The sequence below is a fragment of the Equus quagga genome, chromosome 18, assembly GCF_021613505.1.
Source record: "Equus quagga isolate Etosha38 chromosome 18, UCLA_HA_Equagga_1.0, whole genome shotgun sequence".
NCBI classification, from domain to species: Eukaryota; Metazoa; Chordata; class Mammalia; order Perissodactyla; family Equidae; genus Equus; species Equus quagga.
Genome location: NC_060284.1, coordinates 32,503,422 through 32,519,066, shown reverse-complemented (window position 1 = coordinate 32,519,066; position 15,645 = coordinate 32,503,422).

The following is a 15,645-nucleotide window of genomic DNA, read 5'->3' as shown; positions in this document are numbered from 1 at the left end:
AAAAACACCTCACAGAAATATCCAGAATAACATTTGACCAAATATCTGCATACTATGATCCAGCCAAGTTGACACAAAATTAACCATCACAAGTCCACCCTTTGTCAACTTGGCGCCCACATGCGTCTCCTTAAACCTCACTTAATCTCCAAATAAAGACCATAACAAGGACGTACTTGTGCCTAACATGATACAACAATCCTGTGGACCGCTGAAAACACACTAATCCTTTCCCCAGAAGAAGATGCAAAGTCCTTGGATAATATTTACTCTTCTCCTTGATATCTTGTAACTTAAATTCCATGATGTAAGTTAAAAATATTTCAATACTATGATTTAAATTTAATATATCTTATGTTACATGATAAGGGTTAAGAGAGGGAAGAAAACAAAGATATTTGCTTTACACACACACACATAAACATATTCACAACAAGATAAGGAAGAAATACTCATGACAATTACAGTCTTCATTTTGATCTGGTCACATGACTGTGGTCACATGGTTGTGGTTGTAGCTGGTATTTGTAACCATCTTCTTCTATTACCCATTCTGTATTCCCTTTGCCTTCAGTAAGCACCTCAGCTGGTTGTGCTTCTTTACCTGGTGTCGTCATGCAAACCTTCATTCCTGAAGGGACTGGGACATTAGGAGGTCTACCTGGATTGAATTGTCATAATTTTCCATTAACCTTAATCATGGGGCTTTGCAGTGCTAAGACGCCCTAGGGGACCTCCCGTTTCCAGAATACTCTTCTTTACCTCCACTATGGCGTAACAGTCCAATTTCTTCTTGCTAGTCAACATCAATCACCCCAGCCAGCTCAGTAAGTCCCATCTTTGCCTGTTGATTCAGAAGCAAGGGGAGTTCAAAGTGGTCAGACGGCAGTCTCGACTTCCGGTTCAATGGAATCATTGTTGCGTCCCCTGGCGAAAACATTCCTCCCTTTGGAACTAAGACCTCTAAGCCAGCAGAGAACAAAGTTGTGGCAACAGGAAGCAAAAATTTTGCTAGTGGGTCACTTGGAGTAATAGTGGGTGGTGCCATTCCTACTTCTCCACTTGATTCCTGGGCCTTCATGGATGAAATAGCATCTTATATTGGATGCTGATTCAGAGCATACACAGCCTTCTGGGGAACCTTCCCCAGCCCTGCAAGTTATTGTCACTTAGCTTGACCTGTAACTGAGTCTTCAAAAGCCATTCCACATTTCTAGCAAACTAGCTGCTTCAGGATGATAAGGAGCAGGTGACTACATGAGGACACAGCAAGACAGTGGCCATCTGAAAGCCAAGGAGAGAGGCCTCAGAAGAAACCAAACCTTATGTCACTTTGATCTTAGGTTTCTCTTCTCCAGAATTGTGAGAAAATAAATTTCTCTTGTTTAAACTACCCAGTCTGTGGTATTTTGTTATTGCAGCCCTAGAAAATGAATAAAATATTCTTATAGAAAAGAAATATCCTCTTTTCTATAAAATGGCTTGAGAATGTCCTTGTTTTCTAGAAGTCATGCCCAATTTTCTTTCTCATTTTCCCTTTATAGTAGACCTCTTCTCGCTTTACAAAAGAGAGGCATATCTCTTACACAACTAGAATTTTACTGTAGCCAATTGCCCAGAGGTACCAATCCACTGGTCACTAAACAGAGACAATTAATATATATAGGTATAGTGTGTAATGTGTATGTCTGTGTGTGTGTGGTGTCTGTGTGTGTGTAAGTCAAAATGCCTTATTCTTGTCAATGCTGGGATGTTCAGAATTTGGGCTCAGGCAGGATTATTTAATTTTTATTTAATGACCTCATCTCATCCATCTCTAGAAGATAATGAAAGAATATATTGCTCTAGTGACTGTGTCTCATGAGAGCAAAGCAGAAAGTCTATCATAAGAAATGCTGAAATCTGTGATGCTTTATTTTATCCAAATGATAAACTCGTAGCAAGGCTGATCTCTACATCTATCTCTTCACCCCTCCTCCCATCTATCCCTTCTCTCTCTATGTAAGCATCTTGGAATTCAGAAGGGGGTGAATTCTCAAGGAATTCATAAGTGACTGTCATGAAAATATGAATTTATATGTTTATTTGAATTGAAAAATGAAGACAGATTTCCTTACAGAAAGTCTGACTGATTTGACAATGAGGGCTGGCTTTGCCAATTAGGTTATATGGAAGACATTTTCCATAAATTGAATGAGCTAAATCTGTAACTCCAAAGTTTTGACCGAAATATGTTTAAAATACATAAGATTAAAGCACTCTCTCAAAACTTACTGTGATGGCAAGGTTTTATTGAAATTAGCAATATAAAATTTCTCAAACTTTTCTGTTTAACAGGTCCCCCTAAGTGATAGGGTAAAAGAATTATTGCCTCTGATTAAGTTTGGGTAAAATCCGGGGTTTTTTTTTTAGGAAGATTAGCCCTAAGCTAACATCTGCTGCCAATCCTCTTTTTTGCTGAGGAAGACTGGTCCTGAGCTAACATCTGTGCCCATCTTCCTCTACTCTATATGTGGGATGCCTGCCAAAGCATAGCTTGATAAGCGGTGCTAGGTCTGTGCCCAGGATCTGAACGGGTGAACCCCGGGCCGCCAAAGTGGAGCACACGAACCCAACTGCTACAACACCAGGCTGGCCCCTAAAATCTGTTTTCTATGTTTTCCAGAAACCGAAAAGTGAAGAAAGATTTTGTGTGACAGCCACTTAGGCAACAGCTAAGTATGCCACACAGACCTCCTTCCAAGAGAAAACCTGCTGGGGGAAGTGTCATTAGCAGGCAGCTTCCAGCTGCCACGTCTTTGGCTCCGCTGTGATGTTCACAGGGAGGTCACGCTTTCCCGGACTGCTCACAGCAGTGGCTGAGCCTTGCAGAGGGAGTAGAGCCAGGCCATTTCTGCCAACACAGGAGTCCTCTAACAGTCATCTTTGCTCTGGGGCTTCCTGCTCTAAGACTTTCTCAGGGCTGTGCTGTCTCTTGAGGCCCTCCAAACCCAGTTTCTTTTCCTTCCACCTCTTCTCTCTAGGGTTCAGATCTGCAGTCTGAAGCCTTTCTCTGCTCCTCTCCCCTTTGTCTCTTATGGGTCTATCCTGTATAAACCTTTGACCTCTCTAATTTTCTCTTGGAGTCTGTGTCCCTATCTGACACACTCTAATACTAAGACATAAAATTCTTTTCCAGTTCTTTGCTTTCAAAATATTAAGTGAAGATCTAATCAAATGGTCCACTTCTAAATACTAAAAAATTATATTTTGATAATAAATCCAGGAGAGGGCTAAACGGAGTGAAGAGTAATCCCATTCTCTTATTTGGGTTTAGTTCAGGAACCCAGGCCTAGGCATTTCTTGCATAACTAAACAGTCACAGGGATTGGTTCAAAGTGGGCATAAATTCCAATTTGGAGAAATGAGACATAAGGAGAAGTTTGTTAGGTATTTTGGGAAAGAGTTTTCCCATTCTTAAAAGTAGACAACCATTGGAAGACAGCTTCTAGCTTCCTCTGGATACTGTGTACATGGATGCGAAACCAAAGCCGTCATTTTCGTACTATGAGGAAAGTAAGCAAAGGAAAGGCCAGCAAGCACAGTGCTCCTGGACGAGGGGACTGCAGAGAGGCAGAGGTGGGGGGATCTGATTAAGTGGATTCTAAAGTCCTCCCCTTCTTCTGGACCTTCTAGTTACATGAGGATACATTCCCTCGCTGTTTAAACCTGCTGGAGTCAGTTTCCTGTCCATTACAGCCAAATGCAGTGTTAGCCTGCCACTCCTCCGCTCACATGGGAACTGTCCTGAATCCCACTCGGGTCAGCTCTCTCCCGCATGGAGTGGATCCTGTCCCTCATCGCTCGGCTGCTCTCCTGGAATTGCATGCAGTTACTTCTCTGGACTTTGGGCATTGCGTCTGCCTGCAGCCTCCCACTTCTAATACTTCCTCTATGGAATGGGACCAATTTGGATGTGGAGACTGGATACCAGCCTGAATCAAGGCCAACTTGGTGATTGTCTGCTGGATTTTCTGCTGCAGAGTTTATTTCCCCAGCTACATCTCTGTCTCTAGCCTCTCCAACTTCCCCATCAGCCAATGCTTTCGAGTCTCAGTGGATGGTTAAGATTTCAGAGATTATGGCTAAAACAAGTATACAAAATAATTAACTTTTAAGCTTGTTCTGCTAGTGAATTTTCACAAATATATGTGTGTATAAACACATATGTATTATTGTACACTATACATATATATGCACATAAATATCTATCTCTATATGTGTGCATCACATCTGAACCTTTCTTACTATGATATGCCCAGGACACTATGGGTGGACCATAATCAGAAAGGAGAACAGCAAGCTATGGAGCTAGTGCAGGGAGTTTCTAGGCCCCAGCTGTCCCTAGAGCTAACACTTTCATTTCTGAAATTTCGGGGCATTCTAGGGAAGGTTCCAGAGGAGGGCCCGGCAGGGTAATTGAAGGCCTATGGCAGTGGCTATTTACCAATTTTTAACAAAGTAGTTAAATATTTTATTGACCAGTATGGCTGTACAAGTTTAAATCACCCTGAATATCAACACTGGTTTTGACAACTTGCAGCCTCTTCCCTCGAGTTCTTAGTGATTCCACTGATGTTCTTGTTTATATTTTAGCCTTTCCTTCTCCCTGTTCTTCTGGTTCCTAGCTTGCTAATATCCTCCAGCATCCCCACCTTGTTTACTTACTATCAAGGAAGTCATAGAACTATATTGATTGCATCCCTTTTAAATTCATACTATCTAATCTCAGTTTAGCTCTGGTAATTGCTCACATTTCCTAAAAAAAAAAATTCTTATACAGCCAAAAAACTTGTCTTGGAAGCTCTTCCCTCTCATTCACTAGACTCCAGATACCCTGATTTTCTTTCACTTCTTCCTGTGCATCAAGCTCTTCCCCACCTCAGGACCTTGCATGTGCTGTTCCACTCAGCCCCAATCTACTCCCCTTTGCCTGTTTGGTTGCTTCTTATTTTCTGGGTCTTTGGTAATCCTTCCTTGTCTACTCAATTTAAAATAGATGCTCCATGTTATGCTGTCTGTTAGTATAGTCTGACTATGTCATAGCGCTTGTCACAATTTGTAATTATGCATTATTATGGGTTGAATTATGTCCCCCCAAAGAAGATATGTTGAAGTCTTAACTCTCAGTACCTCAAAGTGCGTCCTTATTTCTAAACAGGGTCTTTATAGAAGTGAAGTTAAAATGAGGGTGTTGGGGTAGGGCCTAATCCGTTATGACTAGTCTTCTTGTGAAAAGGGGAAACTTGGAGTGATGCATCTACAGTGCAAGGAACAGCAAGGATGGCAGTGAACACCAGAAGCCAGAAGAAGCAAGGAGGGATTGTCGCCTAGAGCCATCAGGAGAGGATGGCCCTGTGGACACCTTGATGTCACACTTGTAGTTTCCAGAACTGTAACACAGCACATTTCTGTTGTTCTAAGCCACCTGGTTGTTGGTGCTTTACTGTGTCAGCCCTAGAGACCAACACACGCATTAGCAGAGATTATTTACATACTGTGTAATGTCTGTCTCCTCATTAGACCCTTAGTTTACTGAAGGCAGGTGATTGTTTATTTTACTTACCATTATTATTTACAACAGCACAGATGACGGTGTCTAGCACCTATCAGCAATGGAATGTTTGTGGAATTAGTGAATTACTGAATGAGTGGATGCATGGATGATATTTGAATGCAAAGTGTTTCAAAAGATTTTAGAAGCTCAGATTGTTCAAATAAGCCACTTAAAAGCAATAATAATTTAATCTTAAAATCAGTATTCATAATACTTCAAGTACGAAGAGAAAATTTTTTATGCCTAATTCTCAAATGCCTCATTTAACCAGCTTTGATTAGCTATTTAAATTGCACGTTCTGCGATGATTTCCTTTAAAATGAGAAAGCATTGTTTTTCTGATCTCACCAAAAGATTACCCTGTCATGTTTTAGAATGAAAAATACAGACAATCTCTTCAATCCCCAGGACTTAAAGTAATGTAAACAGAAACCGTGGAAGTTCATTCTTTTCCTTTTGTGACCGTATGTAATTATAGCCTTAAAGAATGACACGAGCTAAAGTGGTGGAAAACACACACAAATGGCTGGCCCATTTGAAGGGATCTCATTACTCAATAACCTTATGAACATGAACATAAATAGATTCCCAAACCTGGGGGAATTTTCACACATGAAATGAAGGGAAGAAGATAAGGAACAGTATGCACGCCGTTGTTCCTGCTCGAATGATTTTTAATTCATATTTCTTTCCAGTAATTACCACACACATTCACACCCACACATGCAGATGCACACACACATGTACGTACATAAATATGAACTTAAGTATGTACTTGTATTTGTTTATATTCACACACGTGCATCACATCCTTAATCTTTCTTACTATAATATACCTTAGTAACCTACGACTGTTAGGTTGCCCTATCTCAGGATATCTTAAATTCACGGACAGGCTAGAAGTTTCAAATATTTGGGGCATAACAAGGGGAAGCTCATGTAGAATTTAGTACTTTTTTCTTTACTCAAAGTAAGTAGTCAAAGTCAGCTGTGTATAATTTATTCTCGTACTTCCCAGCAATGTAGATCTGGCACATTAATTCCCCCTTTCCACAGATGGGAAATTGGGGCCTAGAATACTTAACTAACATGCTCAGAATTTTAAATGCTAAAATGCTTTTTTCCTTTTTACAGTATGCTCAGAATTTATTTCTACCTCTGATGATCTAAGAGTTTACCCAAAGCCATTATTAAACACACAGGAATATTATTTCTACATAGATAAGCTAGGTGTCAGAATTGGGTTGCCGGAAAGAATTGTTTTCCAGTTAACTTTCATTTCTTTCTGAATTTAGGCTGCTCATGGTTCACATTGCTGTAACCCTACATCTGGTTAAAAAAAGCTAGAAATTGGGAAAGTTTTCTTAATCAGTATAATACCTATGAGTTTGTCAGTGCCTAATAGCTGTGTGTTTCAGATTTTGTAACAATCAAACTGATTTTCCCATTTAGGAATAAATCTATGCTGTAAAGTAGGTCTCTCTGGGCAAACAGTTACATCACCCTAAGATCTTGCTTTTATTTTTTATGTTAACCTGTGTCGTTAACATATGGCACACTTTTACATACGCTATTTAATGCAGCACTATATTAATTAGGTATTATTATTAGTCTTTTTATACAACAGGTAAAGAAAATTAAGTAATTTTCCTAAGGTCACAGAATTATAAGTGATAGATCCAGTACATGAGCCAACATATGATGCTAAGGCTCAAGTATACGGAGGGTTTTATACACATCGTTGAATATATTCTCACAGGATGTGCCTTCCCAATGATATAACCTGGCCATTCAAAATGCAGTGTTTGGACTAGAAGCATCAGCATTCCTGAGGGCTCGTTAGAAACGCAGACCCTCAGGTCCCATTCAGACCTATTGAATCAGAAACTGCAGCTTAACAGGATCCCCAGGCGATTCCAATGCCAGTGAAAGTCTGAGAAGCAGTAATATAGGAAACATGGAGGTGGGGAAGAGACCTGGGCTATCCTTGCTCCATTATTTTCTAATTTGACCATAACAAATAATTTACGTTTTCTAAGATCCAGTTTCCTCATGAACAATAGAGACAATAGCACCTCTGCTTCTGGATTGGTAGAAAGTTTAAATGAGAAAATGCAAGGAAATCACAACCAAGCTTGGCTGGCACATGAAAGGGACTTAATAACTGATAGATATTATTCACTAGTTCTTAAAATTGTGCTCAATTTGTGCTTTAATAGGTTTGGAATATCTGAAAAGGATATACCTCTTCTTTTAAAATAATTAATCATATGTTGGAACAATATGTTGAAATATCAACCAAAATATTTCCTTTCCTCTTGTACTCTTTAGCCTCTTCCCAAATTCATTTAGACTGTAGATGTACTGATGGCCACAAAAAGTGAGATTATATAGCCAGCAAGTGGAGAAAACTCTGGGTTTCAAAAGTTGGGCCCTGATGGACTTAAGGCAGGGATAATAGATTTACAGGAATAGAATCAGATTAAGAAGGTGGAAGGAGCACAGATTCTTGACTTTTATTTATTTATTTATTTATTTATTTATTTATTTATTTATTTATTTATTTTTGAGGAAGATTAGCCCTGAGCTAACATCTGTGCCCATCCTCCTCTACTTTATATGTGGGACGCCTACCACAGCACAGCTTGCCAAGCGGTGCCATGTCTGCACCTGGGATCTGAACTGGCAAACCCCAGGCCACCGAAGCAGAACGTGTGCACTTAACTGCTGTGCCACTGGGTTGGCCCCTTGACTTTTAGATTTCACCAACCAGTGTAATTTCAAAAGAAATGTGGGGAGACAAAATGATGGTACATTAGTCAGAGTCCTCCAGGGAAACAGAACCAGTAGGATGTGCATGTTTGTGTTTGTATATATATTAGAAAGAATCGGCTCATACAATTACAGAGGCTGACCAGTCCCAAGACTAGCAGTCAGTAACCTGGAGACCCAGCAGAGCTGATGGTGTAAGTTCCAGTCCGATGGCCAGCAGGCTCACTTCCACAATTATGGAGGCTGACAAGTCCCAGGATCTGCAGCTGGCAAGCTGTGGACCCAGGAAGAGCTGATGTTTCAGTTCCAAAGGCACGAAAAAAGCCAATGTCCCAGTTCAAAGGCAGCTGGGCAGCAGAAGTTCCTCTCTTAGACTTTTTCTCTATTCAAGCCTTCAGCTGATTAGATGAGACTCACCCACATTAGGGAGGGCAATCTGCTTTACTCAGTCGATGGAATTAAATGTAATCTCATCCAAAAGCACTCCCACAGAAAGACCCAGAATAGTGTTTGACCAAATATCTGGGCACTCCAATAGCCCAGTCAAGTTGACACATAAAGTTAATGATCACAGATGGTTAAATTTTTATTTTACCAGTAATGACATTGGAATTATCATGACCATATCAGTATCATAAAACAAGAGGTGTATTCATGACTTTAAAAAGGACTTTAAATAGGACATGATTTTAAAACAACTAATACATAGAATTGAGTTTGGCTATATGAAGTTGGGCTATAACAATATACTACAGTCTATTGTTCTTAATTTTCTCATTTTAACGTGGACCAAAGAAAATTCTGCCAGGACAAAATGAGTCAGAAAATTGTAGTTTGGAGATTACCGGGAGAGAGCCTGCTAGGGAGTGAAAGATTGTGGGAAGTCTTTGCTGAAATCCAGGGATGAGGTGATCGAGACCTGATTTTCAGTGAGAGTATGAAAGGAGCGGCAAAATGGAGTGGGCAACCGACTGAGAGTCATTATGCCCTTTGATATTTTCTTTTCTCATATGACAAACATCACTGAGATACTATTAAGATCTGGTTGTCAGATGGCATGATTCTAGATGTTCAAACTAAGTAGATCTGTGAGACAACAGAAATAAAACAATTTGTGAAAAGCTTAAACCTCAGAGACCGGGCAAAAGATGGTGCTACAGAAAGAAAATTTGGAAGTCATACCATGCCTACCAGGTGGCTCCAGTCACTCTACAGTTGTAAGAAATTTGTGATTTGTTCATTTTTCAGAAGAGAGAGAAAAAAGGACTAATCCTATTTAAAAGCAAAGCAACATAAAAAGAACAAATTAAATTCTTCGTAAAATACCTGTAGAGAAGGAAACAAATGGGCACAATACTGCTCTTTCAGCTGTGGAGGTGTTTTTTAGGGACTGTATACACGTGAAAGTTCCACTTGAGATTGTATTAAAAAAATTAGCTGTTTTTCAAATGAACAAAAGTCCACTCTCTGTCACACGTTGCCAGAATTAAGAGGTGCATGATAAGGGGGGTCAAAATGCAACATGGCAGAGGAGTCCAGGAACAGACTGATTAATTACAAGATCAATTATGGGTTTAGTCCCTTAAATTTAAATTAAAGCTGCTTAAATGCCATTTTTCAGGTTCTTAACCTGGTTTAAGAGACCTGGAAATTTCCACATAATAGACTAATTTCATTATTCTTAACTTTCAAATCTTCATGAAACAATGAGAATATTGAATTTAATCTTCAGTGAAATTGGGTGTAGCAGTCCCTCATTACTCCATTCACATTCAGATAATCATGTAGTTGAACATATTTGTAAAAGCTTTGTCATTCAATATATTCTTCATATCAGTGTGCTTTAATGGAATCTCAATGCGGTATTTCAGCGTATTTTATACACTGGGCTCAATCAAATCTAACATAACGCTGTATTTTCAATACAGATGAGTGCACTAACAACTCATTTTGCAGTCTTGCGCTATTTCTTAGCCAATAAAATTATGATTGACTTCCTATGTAATTATATGTGCTGGACTAATGGTTTATTTATACTTGTGATCTCTAATCCATGTTCCTTGAAGAGCTATTTTTATATTAGTCCTTTCTTGTTGAAGAAGTTTAGGCATAAGAACAAAATATGGTTAATTATGTAAATGTACAGAACTTACAAAATTCTAAATGAATAAAAATGTATGTTCATTTTTAAATTAGAGTGTGGACATAACGTATTACTTTGTCTTCCCCAATATTCTTCTTTCTTCTGCACAAAGCAGACTGCTTCTTTTGGAGGGTGAGCATCTGACATGTGGTCTGAATGAAAGCTGCCATCTTCTTTTGGCCATAACCTCCCTGTCTGCTGTAATTTGTATAAAAGTGGGAACCTGACCTAGGCTGTGTTGGTAATAGCACCCTGGGCTCCTAGCCACAAAGATTGGCCTGGGGAAGGGATGAGGGGAAGAGGGAGAGGTTGGCTGTATCCCAAGCCAGTTCTTCCCGGCAGATTTTCAATTGAATGGCAGCTGGAAGGGAAGGAGTAGCAAAGCTGGGAATTTGTGAGCCAGGAGACATTATCCAGCCCAGAATGTGTCAACCTCAGCAATCTTGGCATTTTGGGGTCAGATAATTCTTTGTTGTGGGGGGTTGTCCTAGTCACTGTAGGACTTTAGCAGCATCCCTGGCCTCTATCAACTAGATGCCGGTAGTATCCTGCTCCACAGTGTGGCATCCAAAAATATCTGCAGACTGTTAAATGGCCAGCAGTTAAGACCCACAGAATGAGCCTCGTGTAAAGGTTGTAATGGGAGGAAGTGAGATCAACCTATTCGAGAGAAGTAGGAAATAAAGACAGAAGGAGAAATACACCTGTTCAGGACCATTTATGCCCAAATATACCTTTGTCCTTTTTGGTTATATAAGCCCATCAATTCCCTTTTTTCCTAAAGTAGTTTTATTTGTTCTTTTGTCAAGTGGAATGGTAAGAATTTTGAAACAATACCAGGAAAAGACAGATGGGAAAACTGGGCCAAAGGGTAATAAAAAAAGAAATCAATAATAGAACTTGATCAAGCATAGATTCAACTTTAAGTTTTTTTAAAAATAGAAGAACTTATAAACCTGTGAAAAGCAAAAAGAAGATAAAGAAATTGATCATAAAACAGATGGTCAACAGCATAACTGGACTCGTAAGAGATTCCAGAGCAATATAAAATTATCTTCAAGGCAGTCTTGAGATGAGGTAAAAGAAAGGAGGAAAAAAAGTCAGATTTTATTTGTATCTTCTTGGGATTGTATACATGTCCAGTTATGGTTTCCTATTTAAAGTGTGTGTCTGTGTATGTGTTCGCAGTTCTCTAAAAATGGAGCAAAAATATTTCCTATTCAATCAACTGCCAGTAATAAAAAAATAAGAGAAAGAAGGAAAAATACAAACTGTGAACCAGACAAGGTAAGTAACATCCCCACATCAGATCTTAAACCTGTGCCTACTCACTCCAAAATTCACATGAATCATCCTCTAGGCGGGTGATGACTTTCATCCAAGTACAACCTCACTTCCCATAGACAGGAAATAAGCTTCTTTCTTCTCAGGATTTCAGGTCAAAACAACAGAGAAATTCATTATTGATGTTTCTGCTTTGAATGGCCAATTGAGGTTAAACGATTTTTAATTTCCCTCCAGGTAACTGGAAAGAAAGGAGAGACTAGAATCTTTAAAAAGACAGGAACAGTATTACCAGGCCAGCAGCAAGTGTACAAGATGGACTCAAACTATTTTCAAAATGTTCTAAGTCTCTGTCACCAATTCCATATAACAGCTACTGTGTCCCACTTAAAATCTTTCTCTGTCTTTTTGGAAAGGCTACATGCTTGGGGGAAAAGTAACTGAACAGCAGGAAATCTGTGTTTTGGCAAGCAGTTATTGAAAGAAGGCATGTGTTGAATGAAAAGTACATGTAAACTTTAGGGTAGATCCTTCTTTTAAGTAAAAGTCAAATGTAATTTTGTCTTTGTTAAAAAACTTTTTATGATGAGGTATCCAGCAATCATATTTCCATATTACTAACAACGACCAGTTCAAGAAAGCCACCCTGGGATTTCCACTTCCAGGCTGACAACATAAGGAGCTCCAGGGGCCCATTCTCCAGCGGTGAAAATTACCAGACATCGTCTCTTCAGCAAACAGTGCTGGGACAACTGAATATCCTCATGTAAAAGAATGAAATCGGGTCTTTCCCTCACATCATACACAAGAATTAACTCAAAGTGGGTCAAAGACCTTAATCTAAAAGTGAAAACTCTTAGGAGAAAACACAAGGGTAAATCTGCATAACCTCAGACAGCAATGGATTCTTAGATATGACACCAAAAGCATAAGCAACAAAAGAAAAAATAGGGATACTGAACTTCATCAAAATTAAAAGTTTCCATGCTTAAAAGTATATTATCAAGAAAGTGAAAAGAAATATTTGCAAATCATAATCTGATAAGGGATTTGTATCTAGAATACAGAAATAACTCTAACAACTCAATAATAAAAGACAATCTAACTTGAAAAATAGGCAAAGGATCTGAAGAGACATTTATCCAAAGAATATACACAAATGGCCAATAAGCACATGAAAAGATGCAACAGGAAATGCAAATCAAAACAACGAGATGGGACTTCACCCACTAGGATGGCTATATTAAAAAACAAACAAACAAAACAGAAAATAACAAGTGTTAGTGAGGAAGTGGATAAATCAGATCCTCATAGACTGCAGTAGAAACGTAAGATGGTGCAGCCACTTTGGAAAACGGTCGGGCAGCTCCTTAAATGGTTAAATACAGTTGGGATACAGCCCAGTAATTCTACTCCTAGGTATAGGCCCAAGAGAACTGAAAACATATGCTCACACAAAAATGTAAACACCAATTTTTATAGCAACATTATTCGTAACAGCCAAAGTTGAAGACAACCTAAATGTCTATCAATGAAAAGATAAACAAATATAATGGATAAACAAAATATGGTATACCCATACAATGGAATATTTTTGGCCATAAAAAGGAAAAAGGTACTGACAAATTCTATGACATGGATAAACGTTGAAAACATTACATTAAATGAAAGAAGCTAGTCCCAAAAGATCACATATGATTCCATTAATATGAAATATCTAGAATAGGAAAATCTATAGAGACAGAAAGCAAATTAGTGATTTCTTAGGCGTGGGGAGATGGGGGGAGGGTGGCTAAGGAGTGATAGCCAAAAGGCATGGGATTTCTTTTTGAGGTGATAAAAATCTAGAAGCAAAGTAAATAATATAAACAAGAAAGTGGCTGCATAAATTACTACAGATTCACATCATGGAATATTGTGCAGCCGTTTAAAAGATGAATTATAGCTGTTCTTGACTTTAAAGGATTGCCACAAGATACTGTTGAGTGAGGAAATGAGAGGCAAAATAGCATGCATAATATGACCTAATTTTTATAAAACAAAGCTAAAAACTGTGTGTGTTCGTGTGTGTGGGCTCGTGTGTGTCTAAGTTTGTACAGTATATTATGAGCATGGAGAAATGTAAGGAAGGATACCTGCTAGTTAACATGGCTACCTGTGTGGGCAATGTGTATGTGGGATGGCGGTCATGTGGACGGAAGGGAGGAAAGGTGGCGGGAAAGGCATGCAAAGCTAGAGAGGAAAAAAGAAAGGTACTGTACCTAAAAACAGAGCATTTTGTATATGATTCCTTTTTAATTGACGATCTTACTGGCTACCATTTCTTTGGCAGGTGTTGTTTATTTTCCCAGTTTTACGGAGATATAATTGACATATAACATTTGTTAGTTTAAAGCGTACAACATAATGTTTTGAAATACATATATCCACTCATGCATCATTTAATGATGGGGATATGTTATGATAAATGCGCCATCAGACAATTTCTTCATTGCACGAACATCACAGAACGTACTGACACAAACTTAGATGGTACAGCATACTACATACCTAGACTATATGGCACTAATCCCATGGGACCACTGTTACAGACACGGTCTGTCGCTGACTGAAACGTTGTTATGTGGCACATGCCTGTATTGCAAAGTGACTACCACAGTAAGATTAGTTAACATCCTTCACCTCACAGTTACAACTTTTTCCCCTTGTGATGAGAACTTTTACGGTTTACTCTCTTAGCAACTTTCAAATATACGAAACTGTACAGTTAACTACAGTCATCATGTTGTACATTGCACCCCCAGGACTTGTTTATCTTATAGCTACAAATGTGTTACTTTTGACCTCCTTCACCTAATTCCTCCACCCACCATTTCCGTCTGGCAAGCTTTCCAGGTTTACTATATAATTTAACAACCTGTGAGTTAGAGATTATTATCTCCACTTATTATCTCCATTTGAATTTGAGATTATTATTTCCATGATCTCCAGATGGGGAAAATCAAGTTTGGAGTGGTTGACTAGCTTGCAAAACAGTACCTTGGGGCTGTCCTGATAAACAGGAAGGACTCTCACCCAAAATACGTTTTGGATGTCAAGACTGGTGATACCGTAAAAACACCAAGAAGGTATGAAAAGCTTTATTATTTATACAAAGAGGCTTTCTGAAAAGAGCAGGCCAGGCTTCTCAGGCTGTTTTGAAAATGGCTTGAGTGAGAGCTGGGAAGAGAGACCAACTTGGGGTTTTGACGGCGGTAGGGGGTGGGTTCGGGCATGCTGGGTTGGATGATTTGATCTTTCTGTGAGTGCCAAAGAAGGGAGCACTGGGGCTTTCTTAGCAGCTTGTCCAGATGAGGGGCAGGAGGGGAAGAAAGCTGAAGCTTAAAAGCTGTCAACAGTCAAACATCAAAAAATGGAGCCAAATTCTTTATTATGAGTGGTTTAAAATTTTGTGTGCCAGTCATTAAGAAAAACATTTAGTTTTATATTTATATCTGTGTTTCTGTATCTCTTGTTTTAGTTAAAATAATTTAATGTCTAATGCTTTTTGACACTTTTTTAAGTGCTAATGCCCAAATGATACTTAACGTCATGCATGACCAAATACATCAAACTTTACAGTGTTGAGAAATAACTATTTCCAAAAACTAGCATATATTAAATAACTAACATATTCAGTTTTTAAACATAGCCATAAAATGAATATGAAATCACTTTGTATGATCGAATAGTACTAGAATGTAAGCCTCAAGAATGAAGTGGGTGTAGTGTCTTCTTCTTCTTCTTTTTTTTTTGCTAAGGAAGATTCACCCTGAGTTAACATCCATTGCCAGTCTTCCTCAGCTAACAT